General features: G+C 41.2%; 1 protein-coding gene across 1 annotated transcript in view; it reads left to right on the forward strand.

Moving 5' to 3' along the window:
* Nucleotides 1–12,444: 12,444 nt before the first annotated feature.
* MGAT4A (alpha-1,3-mannosyl-glycoprotein 4-beta-N-acetylglucosaminyltransferase A) overlaps nucleotides 12,445–23,969 on the forward strand; it is a 135,117-nt gene continuing 123,592 nt past the window's right edge. The window contains exon 1 of the mRNA XM_059942681.1: nucleotides 12,445–12,587. The gene's annotated coding sequence lies outside the window, so the exon portion shown is untranslated. The remainder of the gene's footprint in view (nucleotides 12,588–23,969) is intronic.

Consider the following 23,969-nt stretch of genomic DNA (forward strand, 5'->3'; position numbering starts at 1 on the left):
CTAAGTCTGTGAGTCTGTTTCTATTTTGTAAATAAGTTCATTTATATCATTTTTTTTAGATTTTGCATATAAGCTATATCACATGATATTTGTCTTTCTCTGTCTGATTTACTTCATTTAGTATGATAATCTCCAGGTCCATCCATGTTGCTGCAATGGCATTATTTCATTCTTTTTAATGGCTGAGTAATATTCTATTGTATGTATGTACCATATCTTCTTTATTCATTCATCTGTCACTGTACATTTAAGTTGCTTCATGTCTTGGTTATTGTAAACAGTGCTCCAGTGAACATTGGGGTGCATGTATCTTTTTTTTTTTTAATTTATTAATTTATTTATTTATGGCTGTGTTGGGTCTTCGTTTCTGTGCGAGGGCTTTCTCTAGTTGTGGCAAGCGGGGGCCACTCTTCATTGCGGTACGTGGGCCTCTCACTATCGCGGCCTCTCTTGTTGCGGAACACAGGCTCCAGACGCGCAGGCTCAGTAATTGTGGCTCACGGGCCCAGTTTCTCCGCGGCATGTGGGATCTTCCCAGACCAGGGCTCGAACCCGTGTCCCCTGCATTGGCAGGCAGATTCTCAACCACTGCACCACCAGGGAAGCCTGCATGTATCTTTTTGAATTATAGTTTTGTCTGGGTATTTGCCCAGGAGTGGAATTGCCGGGTCATATGGTAGCTCTATTTTAGTTTTTTAAGAAACCTCCATACTCTTCTCCATAGTAGCTGTACCAATTTACATTCCCACCAACAGCGTAGGAGGGTTCCCTTTTCTCTACACCCTCTCCAGCATTTATTGCTTGTAGATTTTTTGATGATGGCCATTCTGACTGGTGTGAGATGATATCTCATTGTAGTTTTGATTTGCATTTGTCTAATAATTTTATGATGTTGAGCATCTTTTCGTGTGCCTCTTGGCCATCTGTATGTCTTCTTTGGAGAAATGCCTGTTTAGGTCTTCTTCCCATTTCTTAATTGGGCTGTTTGTTTTGTTTTTTGATATTGAGCTACATGAGCCGTTTGTAAATTTTGGAGATTAACCCCTTGTAGGTAGCATCATTTGTAAATATTTTCTCCCCTTCTGTGGGTTGTCTTTTCATTTTGTTTATGGTTTCCTTTGCTGTGCAAAAGCTTTTGAGTTTAATTAGGTCCCATTTGTTTGTTTTTATTTCCATTACTCTAGGAGACAGCTCGGAAAAGATATTGCTGCGATTTATGTCAAAGAGTGTTCTGCCTATGTTTTCCTCTAAGAGTTTTATAAGATCTGGTCTTACATTTATTTTGAGTTTATTTTTGTGTATGGTGTTAAAGAATGTTCTAATTTCATTTTTTTTATATGTAGCTGTCCAGTTTTCCCAGTATCATTTATTAAAGAGACAGTCTTTCCTCCATTGTATAGTCTTGCCTCCTTTGTCATAGATTAATTGACCATAGGTGTGTGGGTTTATTTCTGGGCTTTCTATCCTGTTCCATCGATCTATATTTCTGTTTTTGTGCCAGTACCATACTGTTTTGATGACTGTAGCTTTGTAGTATAGTCTGAAGTCCAGGAGCCTGATTCCTCCAGCTCTGTTTTTCTTTCTCTTATTGGGGGGGGTCTTTTGTGTCTCCATACAAATTTTTTTTTAATTTTTATTTATTATTTGTTTATTATTTATTTTTGGCTGTGTTGGGTCTTCGTTTGTGTGTGAGGGCTTTCTCTAGTTGCAGCAAGCGGGGGCCACTCTTCATTGTGATGCGTGGGCCTCTCACTATCGCGGCCTCTCTTGTTGTGGAGCACAGGCTCCAGACGCGCAGGCTCAGTAGTTGTGGCTCACAGGCCTAGTTGCTCTGCGGCATGTGGGATCCTCCTAGACCAGGGCCTGAACCTGTGTCCCCTGCATTGGCAGGCAGATTCTCAACCACTGCGCCACCAGGGAAGCCCCAAATTTTAAGATTTTTTTGTTTTGTGAAAAATGCCATTGCTAATTTCATAAGGATTGCACTGAATCTGTAGATTGCCTTGGATAGTACAGTCATTTTCACAATATTGATTCTTCCATTCCAAGAACATGGTATATCTTTCCATCTGCTTGTGTTGTCTTCGATTTCTTTCATCAGCATCTTACAGTTTTTGAGGTACAGGTCTTTTGTCTACTTAGTTAGGTTTATTCCTAGGTATTTTATTCTTTTTGATGCAATGGTAAATGGGATTGTGTCTTTAATTTTTCTTTCTGATATTTCCTTGTTAGTGTATAGAAATGCAACTTTCTGTGCATTAATTTTGTATCCTGCAACTTTATCAGATTTATTGATGAGCTCTAGTAGTTTTCTGGTAGTGTCTTTAGGATTTTCTATGTATAGTATCATGTCATCTGCAGACAGTGACAGTTTTACTTCTTTTCCAATTTGGATTCCTTTTGTTTTTCTTCTCTGATTGCTGTGGCTAGGACTTCCAAAACTATGTTGATTAAAAGTAGAAAGCTTATCATTAGTCTCCAGCAGGCTGTGGGTGTGTCTGCATCTCAGACCCAGCCCCTCCTTCTCACAGCTTTTCCCACCTCTTGCTCCTCTGCTGGCTCCTCCAGCCCCCATGCCCTTGTCTTCCATCCCCCACCCTGGTTTTCTGTTTTTCCAAGCTGCTCTGTTTCTAGGTGATTATAATTGGCAGGCAGCTAGAAGTCTCATCTGCCAAGGGCAGAAGTCAAGTCTAGAGTAGGTTCCCCTTGCAGACTTTGAACTGACCCAGCATCTTGCCATTTGTATGGACCTTCCTCATTCTTAGTACTTTATTGTGTTTGATCCCAGGGCTGACAAGTGTTTCCCATCCTCAAAGAAGTTCTCTTCTCTGGAAACTATCTGGCCCACTCCCAATTTTCTGTAGCCCTGCATCCCAATTACAAAAAATTGGAAACTCATATAGAGAACTTCATAGAAAAATAGATAGAACTCCCATGTGTACCTACAACCCATCCATTATCAATCTATTACTTTCAAATGTAGTTGATCATTTGGTTCTGAGGCCAGATGGTACAAAAATTATCATTCACAATGGCAGAGTCATCGTTAGTTGTTAAAATCTTTCAGAAGGTTGATTTAGTAATGTGTCAGGGCCACTTAAAAACCCTTAGAATTACTCACTCCACTCCTAGGAATTTATCTTAGAGACATCAACAAATGTGCACCAAAATTTGTGTGCAAGAATATTGTGTAGAATTTCTATATTGAAAAACTTGGAAACAGTCTACTTGACCCAAAATAGGACTAAATAAAATATGGTACATCAAATATTAAAATATTAAATAACCATTAAGTTATTTTTTAAACAATTTTTTAGAAATATTTATTTATTTATTTTGGTTGTGCTGAGTCTTAGTTGCGGCATGCGGGAACTTTTAGTTGCGGTGTGTGGACTTCTTAGTTGCGGCATGCAGACTTCTTAGTTGTGGCATGTGGGATCTAGTTCCCCGACCAGGGATCGAACCCTGGCCACTTGCATTGGGAACATGGAGTCTTACCCACTGGACCACCAGGGAAGTCCCTGAACAATATTTTTAAAATAAGAGATATTCCAAAATTTTTGAAGGATCTTTTAAAAATAAAAGCATACAAGTGAAAATTGGGCTATAACACTTAATGTAATAATATGATCCCAATTGTGTAAAAAGAAAGAAAAATGTTTGCATGTAGCCATGCTTAGCACAAAACCAAAAATATTAACAGTATTTATCTCTGGGTGGTAGAATTACTGGTCATTTTAAAAATACATGTTTCTGTATTTTCTAAATATTCATCAATCAATGTATTACTTTCCTATTCAGAGAAACAATTATTGCTTTTTATTAAAAGAAATTAAGCTACAAAAAAGGCAAAAACACTCAAAATCACCAAAAGCCTTTGCCTGTTGTTTTTTTTCTTAACTGTTTTCACCCCATCTATTCTCAATGATATAGAAAAAAAGGGGATCTGACATTTATCATTTTAAGAATCTAATTCCATCCCTTATCTCTGGAAGGTACATATTTTTCCCATCTTAAAGGTAAGGAAACAAAGTCACAGTGAAAAGGGTGGAAAAATCAAGACGTGAGAGCAGGTTGCTTGGTCCAAGGGCAAGTTCTCACTTCTGTGCTGTCTCTTCTTGTGATAATTTTAAGTTGCATCTTATTCTGTACCTGAGCTTTCTGATTTTATCAGAATAAACTTCCCCTTTGGTTAACAAAGATATTCTGCTTTCCATAAAATTCTCATTCCAGCTGACTTTCTTTAGCTAAGATTTTGCCTAAAGAGTGTCAATTCTTTGAATACTTATATTAAAAAGACAGCTTAATTGCTCTGAATAAAACTGAAAAACTGTTCAAACAAGCTGCATACAGCATTTTTGCACGTGCCTTGTTTTGGCACAGCAATCATTGTCAACAAATAGCAACACACAAATCTTAGAGAAGTTACCAGTGTATAGTGATAAGGTTAAAGAAGGTTGTCATCTCCCCAGTGTCTCATAGAAAATGCTTGTGGCTGGTGGCATTAGAATCCTCCTGTCTGGGTGAAGGCCTGACGGGTTGCTGGAAACCCCACGTGGGGCCTGAGCAGGCATCACCCAAAGTCCACATGGTTGTGAAAACTGCCTTTAACAAACCGTGTCACCTGAATTTCAGGTATGACTTGTAATTATTCCACGTAAGTCATTTTGCCATTTCTCTGCACCTGCAGTTACCCTGCCCCTGTGTCACAGGGACCCCTGTGTTCTGCTAATGTGTTATCATAAAACCCAGGAGGAACTGAGCAGACATGCCCGAGATGAGCAAAGTCCAACTACTATTCGTCACATTTTATGATAAGGAAACAGAAGACCAGAGACATTAAACAATTTGCCCGAGGTCATACAGCTTTTACTGCATCCCCCTCTCAGGACTGTACTGTTGAATAAAACAGTATTGTGCTGCTGTGCACGTGGCTTTTGAGCACTTGCTCTGTGGCTGGTCCACACTGAGAGGTGCCGTAAGTGTGAGCTCCATCTTGAACTTCAAAGAGTTAGTCTGAAAAAATAAAGTGAAATATTCCATTCATAATTTTTCATATTGAGTACATATTTAAATGATTATTTTGGATTTTTGAGTGAAATAAAATATGTCATCAAAACTCATTTCACTCTTATTTTTGCCTTTTTTAAACATGGCTACTGGAAAAAAATTTTAATTTAATTTTTATTTTATATTGGAGTATAGTTGATTTACAATGTTGTGTCAGTTTCAGGTGTACAGCAAAGTGATTCATTTATACATATACATATATCTATTCTTTTTCAGATTCTTTTCCCATATAGGTTATTACAGGATATTGAGTAGAGTTCCCTGTGCTCTACAGTAGGTCCTTGTTGTGAAAAATCTTAAGTTACAAATGTGGTGCACATTCTATTTCTAGGGGATCAGGTTTGAAGAACCTGTTTCTTCATCTATGATATGAGCAGCAAGAACACATGTAAAGTGCCCAAGCCAGGGAATGTTCTCGAAATGTTTGCATTCCCCCCCCCCCACACCCCCCGCCACTTTTGCTCACCGGAACACCCAAGTCTCCTAATTTCCACATGCACAAATGTCCAGAGACTCTAAAAGGACCACAGTTTCTCTATGTCCATCCAGATTCCTCTTTAGTAGAGGCATTTTTAAAGTCATGTGTTATTAGAAATCTTATGATGTACAGTTTGTAAATAGCAAGTCATACACTGGAAACTCAGGCTGGGATCCTGAGACTGCCTCTCCGAAAGCAAGGGCATTAGAGAGAATGCACCCATTCATAAGCTCACCACAGACGCAGGGGAAAAGAGACTGACGTGCAGACAGGAAATGCACACAAGGTAATTCATTGCCACTGAAGCTCACTGAGCATTGGTCTGGTTGTGATGTGAATTATTCATGGATTCCCCCACGGCATCCTTATGTTGAAGGTTGATGTCAGGACAGGACCCCTACTCCCTTCTCTGCCCCCGGAGCTGAGCAGCTGTGTACAGGGTCGACACCCCATCCTAAAATCCGCTCTCCTCCAAGCGGGCCCAGGGTGCAAGGTCCGCCACTACGATCAGACTTCTTTGTCCAAATGCCAGAGAGGGATGAATTCATTCAGCAGCCAGCCCGGTACCCCTGAGTGAAGAGCTTGAGATAATTTATGGAATTGATTGATGCTGCTCCTCTTTCCGTGAGAATGCATGGAATCCACTTACAACATAAGTGGCCTTTTGTTGCCTGGATAGAATCGTCCTCTAATCGTTCATCTAATGTTTCAGATGTCCCAGTCGGAAATAAAAAATTCACGTGCTATAGGGCCCAGTAGTCACGGTGGTGAAGAGTAAGACAATAGGGAGTGGTGGGGACTGTTCCCAAGTGAAGACCACCTGCCCCAGCCGTAGGGGTGGCTCCTGGCAGACCCAGCAGGTTGTTGCCTCGTGAGAATGCACATCTGGGGTTATTGCATCCTCTGAGTTTTCACAAGAAGCCAGATTCCCAGACTTTAATGTGGAAATCTCCCGATTTTTAAATTTGGGTGCTGAATGAACACGTCTTGTGGTCTAGTTCAACTAGGCTGTTTATAATCTCTGATCTTGTTTGTTTCCCTATATAAATGGTAGGCTTTCGTGGGAAGGGACATTACGTTTCTCCCACATTCTTTTTCGTTCCCTTTACCCCTCACCACTCTTTGCATAGTGCGTAGCATTCATATCAATTATGACTTTCAACATTAGATGCCAATTCACCACTTTTATATTCGTTCCAGATTCTTCTTTTTCTCCTTTGTTATTGCTTTTTGCGTCTTCTCCTGGTTTCTCAAAGGCCTTCAGACACCTAGAAAGGAAAGGAAGCATGAACAGGAGTAGTAATGGCTCTTTTCTGACCACATGCCCTCATCTGTAAGACAACGTTTTATCTCTTGCATGGCCAGGGCATTGCCAAGATGGCAGGAGCTTAGGAGAGAAGAAGGAAGGAATGCCAGGGTAGGGCCCAGAAGGTCTCTCCTTTCAGGTAAGGCAGTGCTAAGCAGTTAAAGGCATGCCGGATCCATCTCCATGCATCCTTCAGCCCGTCCTGCGCTCCATGTGCCACCATCCTTGGGAACATTTTCCCTTTACTGGGGCTCGTTCTGTGATGAGGGCCCAATGCCTCCTCCTGTTCTCCCCCATTTAACCGAATACTTTGTGTTTGATGACATGCCCCGAGGGCCTGAAGAAACTGAGGCTGTTTCCGCACAAGTAACCAAAAGCTTTACATAGAATTCAGAGACGTCACTGGCTCTTTTGAGTCTAACAGGCAATTTATTTGATTATTTTTTGTTTGTTTGTTTCTGTAGTATTGAAAAGTCACAAATTGACTTACCGTCCATAGGAAGCAGATCCAGACCATTTCTTTACTGATGAAGTCAAAATTTTGAGAACTACAAGACAACTGTAAAAGGTACTAAAGCACTTTTTAAGGAACTGAAAGAAGACAGCTGTCTTTTCAGGAAATGAATTGAGGAACACTGGGTGAAGCAACATTAGCTTCTACCCATGTGAAAACCCAGACATTGGGCAGGAAGTCCACTGTGTCTGTGCTCTCAGGGGCCACACCGGGAGCACATATAACCCTGATGATGGCAGGGATGAGACTGGGTTCTGCCACAATGCAGCTACTGGTGAACATACAGGAAGAACAACTACCTGTGAAATACTCCAACTTGGTAGATGAAATGTGATACCAAGAGCAAAGTTTTGCCGCTGTTCACAGAGATCCAGTACATGCACAGAAGCTGTTCTTTAATAGTTTTGTCCACCCAGTCTTGGAGCCCGTGGGACTTAGATTTCTGTAGCTAATAACACCAACACAGACATTTCAAAGTTCTCTGTAGGGAACAGGGAAGCAGCCTGGTCTCCACGATTGAGGGTACCGTGTTCAGAGACTGTGCTTTATATTTGCAAGCATACGCTTTCACCTCCGTGTTTTGTTTTGGCCAACACAATGACTTACATTTGGTGTTTGGGGTCTCCCAAATTGACTGTCTTCAGAGAACGGACTCTATGCTTTGAGCATGCTGTGCTCTCATGCTCTAGCAGATTGGGGTATACTTTTGTTGCCCCACCCTCTGTAACTGGGCTTCGTCTAGCACTTCCTCAGTTCTCCTTCAGGGCACGCTGCATGGTCTACGTGTTCTGACGCCTTAATGCTTGACATTTTGTATTCTGGGCACACACAGCTTCCCAATCCCATGATTTATTTTTTTTTAGATTTATTTATTTTTTATTTTGTGGATGTGGACCGTTTTTAAAGTCTTTATTGAATTTGTTACAATATTGCTTCTGTTTTATGTTTTGTTTTTTTGGCCACGAGGCATGTGGGATCTTAACTCCCCGATCAGGGATCGAACCCACACCCCCTGCACTGGAAGGGGAAGTCTTAACCACTCGACCGCCAGGGAAGTCCCCCAATCCCATGATCTAAGGTTCAGTTTATAGCTTATGGAGTGTGGCAGTCTACTGTTTTAGGCATCCCAGGCTCTTTGTGGGTACATCTCCAAGGTACAGTGGTTTGGGGCTGTGGCTGATTTTCTTCCAATGCCAGTCCCCTGAGAGGCTACACTGGAGAAAGGGTCCTACAGAACACACAATCCTATAACCTGCGTTTAATAATAAAGTCTAAATTTCCCTAAGGGGAGTGCGCCATGCCCCAGTCATCAGGGGCTCCATGTTCTTGCCATTGCTTCCCCTTACACCCACCCCATCCTCATGAAAACTCAGGAGCAGGTCTTAGGAAAACCTGCCTCCCAGCCATAGACAACTGGACAGCACTGGGCATCTGGCCAGAGCAGGACATTCACAGTGCGTTTGTCAGGCCCCACCCCCAGGCCACAACTGAGTGAGCCAGCGGGGGAGTCTTGACCCATGTTGAGCCAATCCCCCTCCCTTTCTGGAATTTTAAAACTGGAAATGAGAAAGAATGAGTGTTTTCCCAGTGGATGAAATTGTAACCTAGGACTCTGTAGACAGAGGCAGGTGTGCCATTAGCAGGAAGAGGGAGCCACACATGGGGAGATAGATGCAGAGCCAAGGGGAGAGGGCACCCCGGGGATGTTCAGGTCCAGCTGTTCCTGAGGTTCATCTTCTTTCCTACTCTCCCACAGCTCGTAACCTAGCAATCTTCCCCCAAATCCCCGTTTGCTAAATTTTCTTCTAATTAGGTTGTACCACTTGCAATGAAATTGTCCCAATTATTACCGTGAAGTTAGATCACGTGCTGCCCATAGAAGCAAGTACAACAGCAATTGCATTTTATGTCGGGGATGTGGTCCTAAAGACCTTTTATAATTTATACTGGGTGATATTTCCATTTCCCAGCCAAGATAGCTCTGCGATGTATCATTACTATAAACAGGATGTGCAATTTATTTGGCCCTCCAACTTTGACTTGTGTCAAAGGTTGCAGAATTTGTCCTCCTCCTTCCCTCCCTCCCTCTTTTCTTCCTTCATCCCTTCCTTCCTTCCTTCCTTCCTTTCCTTCTTTCTCTCTTTCTCCCTCCCTCCCTTCCTTCCTTCCTTCCTTCCTTCCTTCTTAGTATTTAGAATTTGGAGATGAAGAGGGGGGATTTCTAGTGGTTATAGAAGATGTTCAAAAATTCTTTCACATTCCTCCCTTCAGAAGATTTAAGACTTAGCTTTTTTGGATAATGTCAAACAGTTTTCCAAAGTAATGGCATTAATTACCCTCCCCCCAGCAGTGTGGAGGTTTCCAGTTACTCCATATTTTCAGCAACATATGATACTGTCAGTCTTCCTTATTTTAGTCATTTTACACAATTATACAGTGGAGAGAGAGTGGTATCATGTTATAGTTTTACTTTGCATTTTCCTAATGACTAAGGAGATGGAGCACCTTTTCATATGTTTATGGCCATTTGGATATTGTATTTCATGAAGTGCCTGTTCAAGTCTTTTGCCCTTTTTTTTTTTTTTTTTTTTTGCCCATTTTGCTATTGGGTTGACTGTCTCTTAATTATTGATGGATTGAGGTTCATTGTATATTCTGGTTATCAGTCCTTTGTTGGATACCGGTAGCGCAAATATCTTCTCCCACACGTGGCTTTCCTTTTCAATCTCCTCATATCTTTTGGTGAACAGAAGTTTTTAATTCTAATGAAAGTAAAATGAAAAGAGAAACCTTTTGATTATTCCTTTTATGGTTAGTGCTTTTTATATTTTGTTTAAGAAATCTTTGCCCCAAGGTCATATAGTTATTCCGTGTTTGCTTCTAAAAGTTTTATTGGCCCTGCTTAACTCCTACGCCTACCCTTTGTTCCAATTCTAGGTAGTGTCTTGTGCGCCCCACATCAACAGCTCCGGATTATCATTCTAACTAGAAACACACTGGGAGGCTAAGGGCAGGCAATTCCGCAGTGAAAGAAGCTTGTATCTGTGGGCTATTGAATTTGTAAAGACAACAAAAACAAAACAAAACAAAAAACCTGCAAAAGTAATGGCTTAAACAAAGTAGGGCAGTGGTTCTCAACATTTGCTGCACACTAGAATCATCTGGAAGCTTTTATTTAAAATTTTGTTTAACTGCATGCCGGGGCTACACCCCGTATCAATAACATCAGAATTTTTTGAGGTGAGATCCAGGAAGCAATAATTTTTAAATCTCCTCTGATGAGTCCAATGGGCAGTCCAAGCTGGGAACCACTGATTAGGGGGTTATTTTTCTTTTAAATGATAAGAAATCTGAAGTTAGGCAATTCAAGGCAGGTGTGGGACAAAGTACTGGGGATCCAGGCCCCACCTTGCCCTCAGCTCTACTATCCATCTGGGTGAGGTCTTTGTTCTCATAGTCATAAAATAGCTACTAAAGCTCCAGCCATCAGGCTCATGTTCCACACAAGAGGAAGGAGGAGAGTCAAGGGTAAAAGTCTCACCTGACACTTTCTGCTTAACTATCGATGGCAGGAAACTCATCATATTGTCACCCACATCTGTCAGGGAGACTGGGAAATGTATTTATTCGGGCATGTTGCCATTCCCAACGAAATTAGGGTTCTGTTAGTAAAGAAGAATGGAGGATATAGGATAGGCAACTGTCTGTTTCTGCCCCAAGGGTGCTTGTTAAACAAAAACCAACAGATGCCCATTAGAGAGAGTTTCTTCATATCCCTGGGATCCCTTCAGTATATAGTGGGAGAAACCTCTATGCCATACAATCTGATTATCAACATAAACAAATTTCTAAAAATATCGAGACATATTAAGTCTCAATTTTTTTTTTTTAATTTTTATTTACTTATTTATTTATTTACTTATGGCTGTGTTGGGTCTTCGTTTCTGTGCGTGGGCTTTCTCTAGCTGCGGCGAGTGGGGGCCACTCTTCATCGCGGTGCGCAGGCCTCTCACTGTTGCGGCCTCTCTTGTTGCGGAGCACAGGCTCCAGACACGCAGGCTCAGTAGTTGTGGCTCACGGGCCTAGTTGCTCCGCGGCATGTGGGATCTTCCCAGACCAGGGCTCGAACCCATGTCCCCTGCCTTGGCAGGCAGATTCCCAACCACTACGCCACCAGGGAAGCCCCTAAGTCTCATTTTTGCATATGTCTTATTGAAAAAGAGGTCTTCAACTTGAAGAGATATATTTTTGTTATCAAACCTAACTTGGGTCCATTTGCCTGCCCGCAATAAAGCCAGTCTACTGACAGCGGGCTGTGATGAAGGAAAGTGCAGCGTTTATTGCAGGGTGCCAAGTCCAGGCAGCTGGTGCTTAAGAGACACGAACTCCCCGATGGCTTTTAGGGAAAAGTTTTTAGAGACAGGATGAGGGAGGCTTGTTGCATGATCAGTTCATGGACATTCTTCTGATTGGTTGGTGGTGAGGTAACTGATAGTCAACAACATCAACCCTCTGGTTCCAACCAGTCAGGGGTCTACCTGCCTTGTGGGCAGCATACAGTTAACTTCTTCCACCTGGCGAAGGTTTCAGTATTTGCAAAACAGCTCAAGGGACATGGCTTAGAATATTAAGTATAGCCCTTGAGGAGGAACTAAAGGTCCTTGATTTTGTTTAATGGCTAAACTATTATTATTTTGTCTTGCTTGACTGTTTTCCTTTCTCTCTGCATTTTCTCACTTCTCTGATTAAGTTTATTCTTTGGAACTCGGGGAAGGCCTAGGAAGCTAAAGTTTTTCTACAGACAAGAGGCAGACAGAGGACACTGGGTGGGGGGTGGGGAGGGCCCTGATCCAAGAAGACCCCATACGGTCCTGCTTGTTTACATTTCTCTTCTCAGACATTTTTATTGCATGACTCCTGTTAAATAATAAAAATTCAACTGAGTAAATTTAAAGATCAAATCGGCTTTATTAAATAATTCATGAATTGGGCACCCAGCAATAGAAAAGAGTTCTGCCGAGCTGTAGAAAAGGAAAGGTTTTTAAAGGCAGAAAGTGGGCAGAAAAAGCAAATTATTCGCAAAGAATGCATTGTTTCAGGCAAGGTCTCCCTCCTAAGGGAAACGGAAGGGTGGATTACCTCACCATTGCTGACCAGGTAATTCCAGGTGGACATAGTTAAATGTTATTCCTGGGACGGGGAGTCGAGACTGCAATTAGGTAGGTATCAAGTCGTAGCTTGCTGACTTGGGATTTAGCACAGTGACTCTATTTTGGGCCTGCTGTTTCCTTTTGACAGTTCCCCTCTTTTGTTCATACGCTCAGCTTAGCTGAGAGATGGGATCAAAATTTAAGGCATCAGCGCCGTTCTCAGCTGCTGCTCTGTATTTCTCACAGGTTTTGTTGATCCTCTGTGTGTATTCACAGATCAGGACTTTTTTTTTTTTTTCTGAATCTCTGTGATATTCACAGGCCATGACTCCAGGTTTACAGTTTTTAAGGTGGTCATTGTATTCATTCATTTTCTGATGTTCCAGTCTTAGGGGGGTCATTGCTTAGTGCTTAGCAGCTGGGAACATGCATTTAAAGCTCTTGAGAGACTACGATGTACGCAGAGATTGCTATGATTATTATAAGCAGGATAATTTCCAATGTCTGGAGTGCACTTTGGAGCCATGGTCCCCAAGACCCAAACTGATCAAACTCAAGTAAGTCAAAGAAAGCTCCCACTAAAAGAGTCACCTTTAAAATGTTTTTTTTAATTTTTAAATTTAAAAAATTTTATTTATTATTATTTTTTGGCTGTGTTGGGTCTTTGTTGCGGTGCGTGGGCTTCTCATTGCGGTGGCTTCTCCTGTTGCGGAGCATGGGCTCTAGGCATGTGGGCTTCAGTAGTTGCAGCACGTGGGCTCAGTAGTTGTGACTGGTGGGCTCTAGAGCGCAGGCTCAGTAGTTGTGGTGCATGGGCTTAGTTGCTCCGTGGCATGTGGGATCTTCCCGGACCAGGGCTCGAACCTGTGTCCCCTGCATTGGCAGGCGGATTCTTAACCACTGGGCCACCAGGGAAGTCCTAAGAGTCATCTTTTATAGCCAAGGGTCTTGCTCAGTGATCTTATGTAACTGCGTTTCAACCTCCCCAGAAATGTTAATCCTGGTACAGCAGGTGGTGTTGGCCACACACAGACACCTAAATGATAGTCAAGCGCTATCCTGTTATCAAAAGCAGAGAGTCTAAGGATTTTTCTTGGGCAGTTATTGCTTTAGCAGTGGCTTCTGTAATATTTTCAAGAGTTAAGGAGAGGATTCTGATCATATTCTCCTTTACATTTACTCCTAACCAGGGAAGTTAGAACCAGGCTCTGCCAAAGGCAGTTAATCCTGAGTTATAAATGCCTCCTGGTGATTTCATTCTAACTCAACAATGTAAATCCAGGAGATTCAACCAAGGAGGTGTTTTAATTCATCCGTGGAAAGATGGGGGCACAGTTAGAGAAACTAAGGGACATTGCCCTGCTGTGCACCAGCCGTCTGGGCATTCATAGGTCCAAGGAGAGTGATAACCACCACAGACAAAGATAAATCCTGTTGGGGCACAAACCACTTCCACTAAGGTGGCACTATGATGGATTCATCTGCAGGGATTGTTGCATTTGCCCATTCAAGCTGGAGGTCAGTTAGGTTTTCTGTGAGTCTGAAATCAAAAGTTGTTCTAAATTCCAGAGGTTACCCCCCCATCACCGGCAATACGGGTTATGGTGTTATCTTTCTAGGCCAACGCCAGAGTAAAGGGGAAAAAGACAAGAAGAAAGGGTTTCATGTTTAGTTAAAGTGTGAAGTCTTGATCCGGCACCTTGGGAAGAAGCAGTCTACATCACTGCCAGCTGCTTCTCTTCCTCATCAATTTGATTTGGAGGTCTCCAGGGTCGGCACAAGACAGATGTCAGGTGGAGCCTTTTTCGGCTGTAAGATGTGTATCTAAGGTTCAAACCCCTAAAGTTTGGCTGCCATTTGGGGATGAGGAGGACCTGGTATAGTCTCTTTCAAGGAAAGTCAAGGGCCATCTTTGTTCTTACTGATTCCAAATCAGAAGAGTGGGAGAAGGTTAGAAAAGTTAGTTTGGAGAGTCCTAGCTAGATATTTGAAGAAAGTATAATTTAGGATCCAGTCCAATCTACAGATATATAACAAAACCTCAAAGACAATTAACAGGCCTAGAATCTAACGTAGACAAAGGTGCAAACATAATTTTTCCCTCTACAATTATTCCCATTTCTTTATCAAAGATAATCATGGTAAAACGAATTTGTTTGTTTGCATTAAACTTGGCCTGATTATTTACATAAGTGTGGCAGGAATAGTTTATTGGCCATATAAATTCTCTTTAAGACTGCTTTGCTGGCACCTTGTAAGCAAGGTACAGGTCGATTTTTCCGAGGCGTCCTGTTGGCTCCATAAAGTCCATCTTAGTTCCTTAAAGCTATCTGGTCATATTTATGTGTATTTTTCTCAAATATGACAATGCATTAGAAGCCTTGGTAATATAGCCAACGTTTCCAATTGTGTCCTGTTACAAGGAGAATAATTTTTATTGATTTATGCAAATAACTAACTGTGTTGCCATGAAAAGGATACTTAAGAGCTTCCAAATTCTGAAGGGATCAGGGAGGGAGAAAGGAAACTGTTTCGTCTTTGCTTACAAAGGTATATTTGATCAAATTGTTGGAAGTCATAGACAGCTTGAGAGAAAAAGTTTCCTTAAACCTGGAAAAGCAAAACATTAAGGAACCAGCAATGTTTTAAAACAAAAGGTCATAAAAATTATAATCCTCCTCCTCAATTCATTCAGTTCCATGTTGTCAATTTTTGTTCTGCTTGAATCCAGTTTGTCTATTAGTTCCAGAAATTCTTACCCAGTTCAGTTTTATGATCTTAAATTTATGAGAAACCTGTAGTTGTCAAAAGTCCTTTCCATGAATCTTCTTGAAGATGAAGCAGTTTTGCAGGAACACTTTTGCATCAGAGGAAAACAATAGCTCTTTGAAAATGACAAAAGACTTTTTAAAAATGACCATTGTTAAAGATTGATGAAAGTTCATTATAATGGAATTGATAAGGAAATTTTGTTATTTCTGCGGCACACAACATTTTAAGATAGTATCTAGAATTATGACTGATAGCATTATACCAGGACATATCAGAATTTTAGGAGTTTCATATAATTTCCAGAATGCTTATATTAATAACATATATTCACACAGATATAATCTAAGAATGTTCAGCATCACTTATTTGACAGTGCTTCCCATGTAATTTAACAAATAAAATAAACCTAATTGGTTTAATATCTTTCTTTTTATAAAAGGAGAGAACAAATCTTTGGAGATGTTCCAGGGTCCAGCTGGAAAACCCCAAGGTTACCTCCAGCTCAAAAAAGGCTTCATTTAGAATTTGAATTTGGGGAATTTTGTCAAAATTATAAAAAAAGATTTGGAGATTTGACTAAATAGGATCACAGATCATTATGAAATAACACTTAATTAGCTACTTAACCAAAAAGACAATAAAAGGTTTCAAAGGCAAATGCAGAAAATTATATAGTTGGGAGCAAAACTTAGCTCTTTTAATATCGAGAAGACTCAGTTTTCTTAATTAATCAAAGACCTGATGAAGACAGTTGGTAAGACACAAAGTCTTTGTTTTCCAAGTAGACTACCTAAAAGGTGAAGGAAAACCTTTCATAATCTCTTATCAAGAGTCAATCAATGGTCCAGGAAACATTTATCCTTTTAGCAAATGAAAGAAAATTAAGTTTTAGCTTTATATAAGTACACTACTGACATTAAAGCTTATTTTTAAAACCCTTGTAATAACAATTCAATTTTTAGACAACTTGACCATGCAAGATTTCCTCTCCACCCCCCACCCTCTCTCTCTTCTCAACTTTCTATGTCCATAGTTTTTCCTTCATTTTCTTCCTTCCCATTCTGAAATAACCAGCTTTATTTTAGGACAAAATTATTTTCATTTTCCTTAACAAAAACACATCTCCGTATTTTATACCTTCTCTTGGCCAAAAACATATTCTACTTTCTTTGCATACAGAATTGTTTCCCTTATTATTTCTAGTAACTTTAATCACATACCTTAGATTTTTTAAACCCTCAGAAACCTTAATTTCTAGTGAAAATAAAAAAGTGAACAATTGTGAACTTTTACCTTAGCGTTCTGTGGCTTGGCAAATTTATAAATACTTTTTATAATTTCTACAAATATGTGTCTCTTCAAAGCACAATTTTTATGGAACATGCTTACTAATAAACCCATACATCTTTAATTCTTCTATAAAAGGAAGCCAAAAATGGATAAACCTGTGTTCAGTAATTAATATTTCATTACTTTATCTTACTTGGAAATAATCTAGGTATTCAATGAATTTCCATCATTTAATTTAACTTAGGAAAACTCTAAGGGTGTAAGTTACCCAAGAGATTTGGGAAACTGTTTAAGTAGACATATAAAATAATTACTGCTAAAGAGTTCTAAAAACTCATCTAAAAACTTTTATCTTACCTATACCTATTTATTTGTTCCTAGCAAGCATACTTACTCATGAAAATTTCATGAGACATTAAAGCAGTTAGCCATCATTTCAAGTTATGCATATTTTTTCCTGACAAATTTTATAACAGAGATAACATGAGCTTATTTGACTTTTAGTAAACCTAGGTAGAATAAAATTATTATACTTAATGCTGATAATTCCAAAGACATGTCTGTATTAAACTAACAAATTTAAACTAGTTTTTATTTACTGAAAATCATCCTAGATCGTGTGAACTTGAAAAATATTTGGATTTGTTTCTATTATGTTTTTGAAAATTTTTATGAATAGTAGATTTATATAGGTGCTTGTTTGTTTAAGCCAATTAAATAGAGCTCTTTTACAAAGTAATTTTAGTAACACCATTCAGAAGTAGAGAAATACCATATCTAAAACATACATCATAAACATATAAACACAAACAGAGATCTTATAACTCTCATTCAAAAATTTTTGCCATGAATCAAGTATAACAATAAAAAACTCACTGGCTTATAAATAATAGTTGGAATAAGTTAACTTTATCCACTCAGATGGCTAATGCTTTTTACTATTTGTGTAGGAGACTTTTAAGATTTGTATTTGCCCTGGATAAGTAATCTTATGGAGGATGTGGTAAGGGAGCCTTTAAAGCAGTTTGTATTTTTAAAATGCCTCTTTCCCTTTTTATTTTTCCTTCAGTCTCCGGAGAGAGTGGACTGTGTTTACATTTCAAAGACATGATAAGATTTACAACTTCAAGGAACAGCGAAAGAATGCAAGTTTTTTCCTCAGGGTTTTGGGATATATATGTCTATTGTCAGAAATCTAGGATAATTATAGTTAACATTTTTCGTCTTTTTCTTAAGTACAGGACAATTTTGTTTCTAATATCCTAATCTTTTATAATATCTACAGGCATTTTGAGGAGAATAGACGAGGTTTTGGGGATTGGGAAAGATAAGTGGGCTGTGAATTGCTTCTGGAGTTGCATTTCTGGTTTTGTAGAGATTTGCAAGACGGTTGCTTCTAATTCCTCAAGGAATTGAACTGTAACTTAAATGACACCATAAATGATCTACCAATCCAATTACATTATCCCCAATTTGCTTCTTTCCCTCTGGGTACACTGTTTTATTTTAGCTTAGGGAAAAAGTCCTAAAAACAAAAATTCATATCAGGCTCTGAGTTCAGTCAAACCAGTGGCCTGCCTCCCATCTTATTTTATTTTTCTTCTTATCTATCCATTCATCTCAGGAGGTAATCCATTTACAAAAACTTTTATGGGTCCTGCCTGGCTTTAAGAAATTTTTTAACTATGGCCCTTGATTTGGCCTTTGACCAAGGAGTAAAAGATGAAGAGGATGGTATGTAGCTTCAGGTGGTATTATTTTAAAGGTAACTGTTTAAACAGTCTCTTTCCAGTGGAAAGGCAGTTTAGACCAGGATTACTAGAATGAGTGCTAAACTAAAGGATAGCAGGGAACAATAGGAGTTACTTCAGTCTTAGAGTCTTTCATTTTGGGTATCTCTTATACCTTGAATTTTTCATTAGCCTTTTGCAACAAATCTTTCGATGAAGCTATTTTGGAATCTTGAAGTCTTTTGGAAGCTTTTGCACACCAGTTAAAATAGGTATCTCATTCTGTTCATTTCATTTGGAAATCCTTACTTTCAAATGCACTTCTTAAATGATCTCACCTAATTGGAACGCTCCTCATGATGGCCGTAGTACTTCCCCGGAGAGCTAATAGCAGCTTGGTAGGACCCTTAGCCACAAATGGGGTGCAACCCACATTTCTGTCTGGCCATATTTTTGGGCCCCCAACCTGACAGTTACCAAGCCCAGTTCTCAGGACACAAAATTTTAGGTTGTCTTTAGTAAGTTTGGAGCCATTTTTGCAAACTATTTACAGCTCCTGGGGCCATAGTTTTTAGACATAAAATCAGCAGGAGTGCCAGAGGTGGGAAGCTTGAGGATCCCATTTACTAAGTCTTTGGGTTATTCGGAGCCAAACTAATACCTAAAAGGGATGTGCCACTGGATGGGGGATGGTGTGGTGTTTTACAGTGTGCCTGGTTTTGCACACACACTTTCTTGAGGTTGGCAAGTGACCTGGTGTCAATCTAAGCTGTTCCTTGACCAATTTATCCTAACACAGGTGTCTTTGGGTTTGGTGTTGAGCTCCCCAACAGCTTTTAAGTGTTTGATCTGTGCCCACCAATTTTTGCAGCTTTTTGGCCTCTGGGATCACTGTTAATAATAGCTTTTATCTACACAAAACAAGACAAACATGTGCACCTTAACACACCAGCAGTAACCATGAGATGTTACTACAGCCTGGCCAAGAGAAGGCCATGCACATCACCAGCAATTCCCAGCGTGGACTAACCCAGTAGACTCCAGTATGTGGGCTAGAACTGGGGAAAGGGATTCCAAACACCTGGGGAATTTCAGACTGAACCAAGGCTAGGGACTCGGGTCCCGGATGAGACCCTCTGCCGACTCCTTCTGACCCGCTAAGCTCCGTGCTGGAAAGCCAGTTAGATGGGGAGCTCAATGCAAAGAGAGCAGAGCTCAGAAGTGAGAGGGAGCTTACCCACGGCCTCAGAAACAGCGGGAGGAGACAGCAAACCCAGAAGGGATGTGTTTCTCGCCTGTGTTTCTCGCTGTCCCCAAAGCCGTGGGAAATCTTTGGTTCTGCCACTGCCACCATATCTGTTAAAGAACAATAGTTCAACTGAGTAGATTTAAAGATCAAATTGGATTTATTAAATAATTCATAAATCAGGCAGCATCCCATTCGACAATAGGAAGGAGCTCTGTCAAACTCTGGAAAGGGAGAGGTTTTCAAAAGTAGAAAGGGGGCGGGTGGAAAAAGGAAATCATTATCGAAGAATGCATTGTTTCAGGCAAGGTCTCCCTCCTAAGGGAACCAAAGGGCCTATAGGGGGGATTACCTCACTAGTGCTGACCAGGTAATTCCAGGTCGACTGGTTAAAGGTTATATTCCATGGGTGGGGGGAGGTGGTGAGACTGCAGCTAGGTTAGGTAGTAAGTCTCAGTTTGCTGACGTGGGGTTTAGCACAAGGGACTCCATTTTGGGCCTGCTGTCTCTTTTTTAACACACCTTATGATTTAAAATCATATTTTTCTGAATAGTATGAGGAAGGAGAGGCAGGAATGCTCGTGGTGTTTTTGAGGGAAAGTATCATGAGTTCATGTTGGTAAACAGGAAGCTGCAGATCCGGGGCAGGTTTGAGTGCCAGGCTGAGGAGTTTGAAGCTTATCCTTTATAGCAGATGGTGTGCCCCATGCACCCAGCGCTCCCCAGTCCTTCTCTCTGCTAAAGACTAACTTCTTATTGCTGGATGCTCCCCGGTTTTCGGTTCTAGTTCTTGCTTTCAATCTCTCACAAAGCCCAGATGTTATCCCCTTTTTATGTTTACACTCGATTGCAGGGGTTTCTGTAACACTTTGTCAGAGGCTGAGGTCACCAGGGCTGGTCTTCATGAGGAGGCAGGAGAGATGAGACAAAAACGCCTGTACAGTTTATGAAAGGCGGACAGATCGGGAGTGGGCAGCTGAGTCCAAGTGCAGGGGAGACAGGGAGAGGAGCAAAGGCCGAGTGTGAGAGTCCAGCCTCAGCTCCTGGGAGCAAGAGCCCAGATAGAGGTGTGGGAGGGGAAGATGTATTTTGGAGAAAGATGATGAGCTTGGTTTGAGAAGGGAAAAGGACAGGAAGCAGTTTGTAACATGTTCCGAGAGCCCACTCTGGGTTCGTTCTGTGCTGGCTGGTCTGCAGTGGGGGGACAGTCCGGTGAAGATGCAGCCAGCGAGCCCGAGTCAGGGGGCCAGCTCACTAAGAGGTCTGCTGGGGGCAGAAGCGGAGATGGAGGGGTGCGCTGGTAGAAAGGGGGAGGACGCACAGGAGGAGGGGGATGGAGGGGCCGAGGGCTGAGGACTGGACCTTGGGTCCCTTGACATGACAGGGCAGGAGGAAGGCATAAAGTCCAAGAGGAAACAAGGAAGGGGTGGCAGGCTCAAAACAGGGAGCGGCCCAGAATAGTGACATGCTGTGCAGAGCAGAGCAGAGCAGAGGGAATTTCAGAAAGGGCCTGGCAGAGCTGAATGCTGCGGAGAGGGTCTAGAAATCAGACTGGGAAGACCTGTCAGATTTGGGAGTTTGTGGGTCCTGGGAAAAATTGTCCACTTGGCAAGGACAAAGATAAAAGTAGAACTCTCCCATCCACATTTTGGTGTGTTCCACACAGGATGGTTTCCTGACTTGCGTACATATACATGCTCTTTCTTTTTACAAAGTTAGAATTGTATTTTCCACATTGACTGTAACCTGCCCTTATTACACTGAATGTAGTGTGATCACCGCAGCGTCTGGATGGGTCTGGACTAGGGCCAAGTTCAGGGGTACTGGAGGGCTGCACCTGCTGAGGCTGCAAAGCAGGGGGAGAAACCACCATCCCCCGCTGGCTGGGCCACTGCCCGCCTGAGGTGTGGCTTCCCTAGCCCCTTCCTGCCACAGCACTTTCTCCTCACCCTTTGTCCAGTCTTAGAAGTTGAACACTCCTGGAGAGGATGTTGTATTACACCAGCATTCACAAAGGCTCCGCCAGTCATGAAAAGAGGAGAGCAGAGGATGAGAAAATGTGTCCAGTTGTCAGCGTTCCCTCCTGTGGCCGCTCCAGACTTTCCCCATGTCCACCCGTACTCTGATCCCATTCTCCTCCGCCTTCCTCTGGCTGGAAGGACAAGTATTTTGACAAAATATCAAACCTAGGAAGCCCCAGTGTCAGGTACCTTCCCCCAGAGTATTCAGTACAATGGAAAAGAATGTGTGCAATAAATCCACACACATCCCTGCAGGGTGGCCCATGTCCTGTTCAATTTACAGATGTGAAAACTGGGCTTGTAAGAATTAAGTATAACTGGTAACTAGGCATGGCCTAATTACTAGATTAATATAATATGTAACGTATATTCTAATATGCAACATGTACATTATTAAAATATATACCACAAATTCATATATAAGACATGTACTGGGGCCCTCCCTGGTGGCGCAGTGGTTAAGAATCTGCCTGCCAATGCAGGGGACACGGGTTCAAGCCCTGGTCCAGTAAGATCTCACATGCCGTGGAGCAACTAAGCGTGTGCGCCACAACTACTGAGCCTGCGTGCTGCAACTACTGAAGCCTGCATGCCTAGAGCCCGTGCTCCACAGCAAAGAGAAGCCACCGCAGTGAGAAGTCTGTGCACCTCAACGAGGGGTAGCCCCCAAGCACAGCAACGAAGACCCAACGCAGCCAATAAATAAATAAATAAATAAATAAATAAAATTTAAAAATAAATAAAAATAATCCTTAAAAAAAAAAAAAAAGGCATATACTGAATGGAAACCCTGGAAGTCAAACGAAGTCTAAGAGCCACACCCATTGGTTCACATTAGGACAATGATGGCTCCTAAGAGGGTTTCACAGAGGTTGGAAGCCAAGGTTCACAAGCCAGATATGGCTAGAAAATGTGTTGTGTTTGGTTCTCCTGCTATTTTAAAATAGGATAATTAACATGAGAATCAGAATTTCAGTTTCTTGGGAAAAGGTGGGTCTGGGCTTCCATCACCAGGAGCCAACAATTGGCAGGGAGTTGTGCAGTGGCTTCCCCTTCAGACAGCTGTGTGCTCTCCAGTTCGCCCCGGTCCCACCGCTCCCTCTGGCCTCCCTGCATCAGGGACCGAGCTCAGCTGTCATTCAAAATTGTGACTGAGCTGGAAATGTTCTCACCCTGGCTCTTGTCACTTGTTTTGGGTCCACAGGCCTGTGTCAGTCTTGGTGTAATGCAGTGTCCTTGCCAGGATCATTCACTTGAAAAAAAAAATTTATTGAGGAATAATTGACAAATATAATTGTACATATTTAAAATGTATAACATGATGATTTGATATATATATACGTTATAGAATGACTACCAAGATCAATATAATCAACAAAGGGAAAATTCTTAAACTGAGTGGTAAGTCATGACAAAGTACTAATGTTTGGGCAGCAGAGAATCACCAAGAAAAGTATTTTTATCTGGGGTCACCCCAGTGTCCATAAAATCAAACCCATATAAATAAGGGCCTATTCTGCATAGTCTCAAATTTAAGCTGGAAATTAGTCACATTTGATGTGAAAAGTAAGTAGTTTTGTGTTTTCCTTAAGTCATTTAATTTAATCATACAAGTAGAGTGGCCTCAAAATGTAACGCATCCCTAAGCTGAATGCAAAAGATGATCTTTGGATAGTAATAACTTCTCCCTCTCCTGCTTATGAGATTTAACACCATCCAAAAAGCTGTAACAGTTTTGGGAGAGGCCGTTATTTTGCAAAATGTGCTTTTTTTTCTCGGCCTATGTGTAGGCCCATTTAGGGAACAGCCGTGTTTGCACAGTAAGGTTTTTGGTGGAAAGTTGTTTTTGCAAAAGACACTCATTTAGTGTTTTCATATTACTGCATCCCTGTTGGCAGCAGGATGAAATGCCGTTAGAAGGTGAAAGTTACCATCTGCAGCTCAGACGCTGGGAGCCTCAATGTTGAAAAGAAGTGGACAAATCCTAAAAAGGACCAGGACCAACACTACATAGTTCAAGTCATGTGTTTTGGTACAACCATGGGTTTTTTTCTGTAGGATCCAAGAGGGTTCTGCTGAGGTTATTTTCTTGCTTCCCTAGTGGATCAAGGGGAGATCCACGGACTATCAGTACTTTTCCTGTGCATGATTCTCCTCTAATTGTTCACTTATATGGATCAATTTACTAATTTTTTATTGAGGCATAGTTGATTTACAGTGTTGTGTTAGTTTTTGGTGTACAGTATGTATACTGTTTTTCATATTCCCTCCTATTATGGTTTATTACAAGATATTGAATATAGTTCCCTGTGCTATACAGTGGGTCCTTGTTATTTATCTATTTTACATATAGTAGTGTGTATATGTCAATCCCAAACTCCTAATTTATCAA

The sequence above is a fragment of the Balaenoptera ricei genome, chromosome 13, assembly GCF_028023285.1.
Source record: "Balaenoptera ricei isolate mBalRic1 chromosome 13, mBalRic1.hap2, whole genome shotgun sequence".
NCBI classification, from domain to species: Eukaryota; Metazoa; Chordata; class Mammalia; order Artiodactyla; family Balaenopteridae; genus Balaenoptera; species Balaenoptera ricei.